Source organism: Caretta caretta, chromosome 25 (assembly GCF_965140235.1).
Source record: "Caretta caretta isolate rCarCar2 chromosome 25, rCarCar1.hap1, whole genome shotgun sequence".
In the NCBI taxonomy this organism is placed as follows: domain Eukaryota; kingdom Metazoa; phylum Chordata; order Testudines; family Cheloniidae; genus Caretta; species Caretta caretta.
In genome coordinates this window covers 6,607,167-6,614,601 of record NC_134230.1, presented here as the reverse complement: position 1 = coordinate 6,614,601, position 7,435 = coordinate 6,607,167, and the positions used below count along the sequence as shown (strand labels likewise).

At 46.8% G+C, this 7,435-nt stretch overlaps 1 long non-coding RNA gene across 1 annotated transcript; it reads left to right on the top strand.

Annotated features, from left to right (window-relative positions):
• Positions 1–378: 378 nt before the first annotated feature.
• Positions 379–7,083, top strand: LOC125627252 (uncharacterized). The gene is made up of 5 exons (XR_007353962.2): positions 379–635; positions 2,248–2,434; positions 2,708–3,117; positions 3,560–3,661; positions 6,176–7,083. It is a non-coding gene; the product is annotated as an uncharacterized LOC125627252 (long non-coding RNA).
• Positions 7,084–7,435: the final 352 nt, after the last annotated feature.

The following is a 7,435-nucleotide window of genomic DNA, read 5'->3' as shown; positions in this document are numbered from 1 at the left end:
AAGTGGAACATCCTTGGATTTCCTTGCCCAGCAACAAGAACCAGGACAGAATTGACTCCCTACAGACCGGCTTCCTGCCTCAGTGTGAATAACACAAAGACCAGGGCGTCCAGTGCAAGAGGCAATGGCTTTCACCTACAGAAAGACAGCTGAGATGAGATTATAGGAAATCTTCATTCTCAGGGGAGAAAGGGTGTCCTGTGACGTACTCCTTTTATTTTTTTAATACTTGATTCCTCTCCTCCAACCCTGAGACATTCAGTAGCCTAGTGTCAGTAAATCTATCTGGGGAGAGGCAAGCTCTCTCCTGCACTGATGGCCAGTTAAGTGCAACTGCTACTGAAATCCCTGCCTTAGCTGCAGTTTTGTCACCCTGGATACTGCAGAGATACTAAAAATAAGAAAGAAAGAAGTTTTAAATCAGTAAGAGACTACAGATATAATATATTCAAGTGCTTTAAACAAGATGTGGAAATCAGCTCCTCCTTCAGTCACCTGCTAAAACCTGACTTCAGGATTCTGTTACAAAACCTGCTGGCAGAACCAAATGGAGAGCATATCCCTTCAGACATGGCTACCTGGGCTGTAGTTTTTGGTGTCTGTGGTGGAGACAGAAGTGCCCCAAACACAGGCAGGTAGGCCAAGGGGAAACTGGTTTTCAAATATTTGATGTTGAAAATGTAAATGCTTTGTTATTTTTATATCTACTGGAATATGATAGACTAGAGGAGACCCAGAGTGGCGTCTGTCACTGGTCTTTCCTCAATACTATTTACCACCCTGCTAATCTATGTGTCATCTGCAAACGTTATCAGCAGTGATTTCATAGCTCTATTTGCAGATCATTGAATAAAACGATGAATAGCAACAGGCTTAATGCTGATTGCTGCAAAACTCAGCACTGAGGACCAGGGCATGGGCAGTCACACCTACTGGTCTGAGCCAGGAGCGAGGAACTAGAGCCCAGGGTCACAACTGGAAATGGGGTCAGGAGTCAAGACAAGGGCTGAGGCCAGAGTCAGAGTCAGGGGTCAAGACAGAGTCATGGGTACGGCGGAGAAGCAGGGACATGGAGCAAGGCAGGAAAGCAGGAACTAGGAGCAGAGGTTCTGGGATAAGGAGGGCAGGAACCAGGAGCAAGCAGGAAGGTAGGGCTCAGGAATCAGACAAGTAGGTAGGGTCCAAAGTGGCAGCCAGCCAGGGATTCACCTACCTGCTCAGTCAACTTTCTGTGCCTCCTTCTGGTTTAAGTGGTGCATCAGAGCCATTTGGGGGAGGGGGGGACATCTTCCCCCATCAGGAGCTTCATGGGCAAAGCCATAGGCACTAACTTCTTCACTACCCAGGGGATGCTCGATTCCCCCTCTGCCCCAGGCCCGTCCCCACTCCACCCCTTCCCCCAAGCCTCCACCCCCACCCTGCCTCTTCCCAGCTCCATTCCGCCCCGATCCCCAAGGCCCCACCCCGCCTCTTCCCTCCCGAGCGTGTCCCATCCCCGCTCCTCCCCCTCCCTCCCAGTGTCTCCTGCACGCCGCGGAACAGCTGATCGCAGTGTGCAGGAGGTGCTGGGAGGGAGGTGGAGGAGTCGATCAGTGGGGATGTGGGCAGGCGGGAGGTGCTGGCGGGAGGGAGGCAGCTGGCTGCCGGTGGGTGCTAAGTACCCGCTAACTTTTTTCTGCGGGTGCTCCAGCCCTGGAGCCCCCACATGAGTCAGGGCCTATGGGCAGAGCCCTTGGTGGGCTGGAGCTCCACTACCCCCTTTTCCCACTGGTTCCTGTGAGGTGCTGGGTGCGGCCATGGTGTGAGCACTGCCTCAAGACCCGCAATCCATCATACCACCAGAACCCCCCCACTGGGGAATCATTCCCCACTGAGGTCTGTCCGTTAGCCAGTCCTCAATCCACTTAACGGGTGCTCTGTTGACATTGTATGGTGCTAATTTTATTGGCAGAATGTAGTACGATACTAAGTCAAATGTCTTATACAACATATTGCACACATTATATTCCATCTGTGCAGTTCCCTTTATCTACTTCATCTCATCAGAGAACGAAATCAGGTTTGTTTGACTAGACCTATTTCCATAAAGCCATGTTGACTGGCATTAATTATATTTCTCTCCTATAAGTCTTTATCAATTGAATCCCACACACACCTACCACAAAGAATGCAGAGACTAGCATGGCACTGCCATTTGCTCTGGGTTATTCAGGAAGTCAGATAAATTATCATAATGGTCCCTTCTAGACTGAAAATCTCTGATTCTGTGAGAGGTGCTGACTGTCCCATACAAGGATAGAGACTCCATGGAACGAACTCAGGGCATACTACAGTTGTTTCCTTCATGTGGAGCTCTCCACACCACTCTGCGAGGCTTTGCCACTCCTAAGCTTCGAACCCAGATGTGCTGTTCACATCATCTCTCACTTGTGAGGTAAGTAGCGTGAATCATAGAATATCAGGGTTGGAAGGGACCTCAGGAGGTCATCTAGTCCAACCCCCTGCTCAAAGCAGGACCAATCCCCAACTAAATCAGTGCCTCAATAGCTGGCAATCGTTAAAATTCTTGGGTTAGAGACCAAGGATGAAATGGAGGAAAGACACCTGGGGAGGCAGGGAGCTGCGAAGTAACAGCTAGCCCATTAGACATTAAGAGGAAACAGATTTGCTGCTGGCACTTGATCTATTCTCTCATTACATTAAACAGGAAAAGAGAGAGACCCTGAAGGTGACGGGCTAAAGACAGTCAAGTCACTACTGGCCAAACAATGACATCAGCTGACAGATTAACTCCCAGCCGAGCTGAGTGGTGGCTTGCACATGAGAAGAGTCTGCAACCAGCCAAGACAATAAAAGGAAAAGTCTATTTCCAGCTGAACAAAAATATAATGCCAATCACAAGAGGACACAAGAATGATGCAGATCCCTGCGGGCGGTGAGGGAACTCCTGCCAAACGGCCCACAGCTCAGAGACATCTGCTCTGTGTGTTTGTCCTGAGCAGGCCGCAAGCTGGACTGCTTTCCTATTCCACAGAGTTAAAGCCAAGAACCCTGCCTCCCTACGCTGCCTGCGGATTTGGAAATGGCTGCTGGCATTACATGCCCTGCTGGACACGGGTCTGTTCTCACCACAGCTGCCCTCTGTATGTTTTGCTGAAGTATTTCAGACAACAGATTGCTTCTCCTCGAGATTCCTGCTTGAGTTAGGGCCCTTCCTTTTCAGTTTTCATTCTATTTCATTTTTCCTGGGAATTTATCAGTGTTTATTAGCACAACAAAAACAGGTGAAAATCACTCAGAACAAAATGCCACCTCTGAGTTTAAGAAAACAATATCTCCCTAATCCCCAAATGAAACTTTTCATTTGAATGAACAGTTTACTGTTGTAGACTTAGAACTATTAGCCTATAAATATTTACATTTAATAATTGGGCCACACCATTTGCAGCGCATACATTCAACTTCACCCTTTTCTCGTGTTTTGTTTCGAAGTTTTTGAATACTTCCTTGTGTTCTGAAATGTATTCTGATACAGATTTTCATTTTCTTCCCATTTTAGAATGTCAGATCTTTAAACCTTTATCTGCTAACACCTTGAAATGTGTACGTGGTGGGATGAGATTCATCAGGACGTTCAGATGTGACGCACGGCAGAGTTTGTGTGAGTGCCTGTTTGTTTATTGTGTGCATCTTCTAGACTAATATGTAACTTTACTTCAACAGGCAGCTTTGCATATACACACAGACCATGCAATGTATTGTACTTTCCTAATAAAACAAGTAATTTTTTATATATTTGAATGATACAAAAGTCGGGAGAAAATCTGAAAAAACTGAGTAATACTTTTTGTAAAACCTGGACATTTTTCTGTAAAAATCGGCTTAACTAAAACAAAGGGACTTAGTTTGATTATAGACAGGAGTTACTTTTGGCTTCAACACCCTTCTGGGGGTATAGCATAAAGCATGGAAAGCTAACCAGTCACTCTGCCATTCCTTCTGTTATGTTCACGGCATATGCCCAGGGACGTTAGATAAAAACATAAATATTCTTGTTGGAAGGTTGCAGCTTACCATGATTTTTTTCCGTAGAATCCAGAATCTTAAAACACAAGAACTGAAAACAGAGTGAGACAAAGCAGGCTGCTCCTTAAGGCTGAGAGGCCCAACTCACCCCACCTTGCTTTAGGCTGGCTCTTTGCAAACTGACGGCTGAGACCATCGGTGCCAACTTTTACTTTTCCACAGGGGTGCTTCACCCCCGCTCCGCCTGAGGCCCTACCCCCACTCCATCCCTTCTCCCAAGGCCCCACCCTTGCTCTGCCTCCCTCCCCCAAGGCCCTGCCCTCACTCCGCCTCTTCCCGCCCCCACTCCACCCCCTCCCCAAGATCCCAGCCCGCCCTCCACTTGCTGGTCTTGTCCCTCTTCCAAGCCCCTCCCGAGCTGCCAAACAGCTGTTTGATGGTGCCCCCAATTAGCTGACTGAGGGCGCTGCCAAACAGCTGTGGTTGGTGAGTGATGAGCACCCACTGTTTTCTTCCGTGGGTGTTCCAGCCCTGGAGCACCCATGGAGTCGGCGCCTATGGCTGAGACCCAAACTGCACACCTCCCTACAGAGCCCCTTAGTCTTCAAGCAGGACCAGGAAACCCCTTAAGCTTAAAGTGATAGCTTGTAAGTTGAATGCAGGCTTTGGTACACCACACACTTTCTAGTTTAGCATCCAAACAACAAAAAGTTTGCAGTTTATTGGGGAGATAAAACTGGGCTGAATTTGCTATTAAAGAGAGTACATGTCTTTGTTTGCTAGTCTGAGTTATGCATGAGGCAGGAAGGAATTACAGTGGCTCTCCACTGACTGGCCCTAATAAAGACCAAGCCATTTGGTCACAAGTTTTATCCCTAATTTGCAGCCACGTCTGCTAACCCAGCCCTGAGCTACTCCCGACCACAGACTCCCACTCACGTCTGATCATGCGCTGTTTGTGATGTGGATGAATGGCCCCCCATGATGCGATAAAAACTCCACAGCCCAGCTCTGCCGCAGCAGCTATCTTTCTGCATACAAAAGCCAGGGCCGGCATTACAGGGCAGCAAGCCGGGCAATAGCCCCAGGGCCCGTGCCCCAGGAGACATTGCCAAGGTAAAAGGACAGGAGGACTCGTGGCACCTTTGAGACCAACCATAAGCTTTCGTGGGCTACAGCTCACTTCATCGGATGCATTCAGTGGAAAATACAGTGGGGAGATTTATATACATAGAGACCATGAAACAATGGGTGTTACCATACACACTGTAACCAGAGTGATCAGGTAAGGGGAGCGATTACCAGCAGGAGAGCGGGGGCGGGAGGGGGGACCTTTCATAGTGATAATCAAGGTGGACCGTTTCCAGCAGTTGCCAAGAATTCTGAGGAACAGTGTGTGTGGGGGGGAAATAAACATGGGGAAATAGTTTTACTTTGTGTAATGACCCATCCACTCCCAGTCTCTATTCAAGCCTAAGTTAATTGTATCCAGTTTGCAAATTAATTCCAATTCAGCAGTCTCTCCTTGGAGTCTGTTTTTGAAGTTTTTTTGTTGAAGAATTGCAACTTTTAGGTCTGTAATCGAGTGACCAAAGAGATTGAAGTGTTCTCCAACTGGTTTATGAATGTTATAATTCTTGACGTCTGAATTGTGTCCATTTATTCTTTAACGTAGAGACTGTCCAGTTTGGCCAATGTACATGGCAGAGGGGCATTGCTGGCACATGATGGCATGAAATGAAATGTTTCAGTAACATGTAATCAAAAATGTAAACTAAATGAATACATTCCTGTGAGACATTTCAATTTTATCGAATCAACAATTTATAACAGAAAACTGTTACATCAGAAAATTTTCAACCCACTCTGATACTAACTTTTTGTTTGTTACTTTAACTATGATTGCACAACGGGCAGAATTTTTTCACTGAGCTATCATGACACCCATCGGTTTGTCCTGAGAGGTTATTTCCAGTTTAGGGCCTGATTCAGCAAACTGTTTTAAGCACATGCTTGCATGTTTGGCTGAATCAAGGCTTTGGAACACAGTAATACTCATGAGCAGTTTGGAATATTCCCTCCAATGCGCATTACTCTGCATCTGTCAACACTAACTCCTGAATGTCTTCTTTAACCCTTTCCTCACCAGGTTCAGCTCATGCAGAGGCCAGCAGAGCTCAGGAAGGCATCAGGCTAAAGAACAACTTGAAAAAAACAGTGCCACACCATGGATCCCAGCCAATCTGCAAAGAGCACAGGGCAGGGGGGTGAGTGCAAGGGGGCGCACAGGGGTTGAAGGTGCTCAGAGCGCTGGGCCAGTGGATGCGCATCTTGGACTGACCGGAGGAGAGTCAGGAAGCCCTAAGAGGAGGATGTGGCAGTTGTCAAGGTCAGAGACAGCCAGGGTCTGGGTGACCCTAAGCAGCCGGTGTTCACACCTTACACTCTATTGTAATACGCCTTGGGAGGTATCATTTGAAAATTCATAACTCACTGCTCATTGATATTCTGGTGTGACGTGTATGTGCTGTGTTTTGGGAGGTATGGATGTATGCTGGAATTATGACTAAAATGTGTATAAACCAGGCATGTCGGGAGAGTTGGTAAACTCATCTGCCCTAGACAAAGGGATGTGTGTTTGCTTCTCTTGGTCATAAAGGCAGAGACAACAATGGTCCATTTTTACATATCAGCTGAAGGAGGAGCCAGGATGCTATCTAAACGCAGCAGGAGAGAGTAATTTGGTCTGGGTTCTACTTTTCAAAGACTACATTGCTGGTTTGCTGGTTTATAAAGCCCTGGGGGGCTGAACCTCAAGATATAAGCAATTGAGTCAATGATTGTATATAATATTACTGTATCATTGTGGGATGTCTGTATTAAAACTGAGGAAATAGGAATACTTAATATTATGCTTTAAAGTCTGTGGTCAAACAGGGAGAAACAGGTTCCCTCCCAGACAGGTGGGAAGGCAGCTATTTACCTGTTTTCTATATCAATTAAACCTGATGAAATCAAACAATGTTGGTCCTGGGGGACTAACATGAAGGGGAAAGGAGTCCAGGAGAGCTGGCTGTATTTCAAGGAATCCCTGTTGAGGTTACAGGGACAAACCATCCCGATGAGTCGAAAGAATAGTAAATATGGCAGGCGACCAGCTTGGCTTAATGGTGAAATCCTAGCGGATCTTAAACATAAAAAAGAAGCTTACAAGAAGTGGAAGGTTGGACATATGACCAGGGAAGAGTATAAAAATATTGTTCGGGCATGTAGGAATGATATCAGGAGGGCCAAATCGCACCTGGAGCTGCAGCTAGCAAGAGATGTCAAGAGTAACAAGAAGGGTTTCTTCAGGTATGTTGGCAACAAGAAGAAAGTCAAGGAAAGTGTGGGCCCCTTACTGAATGAG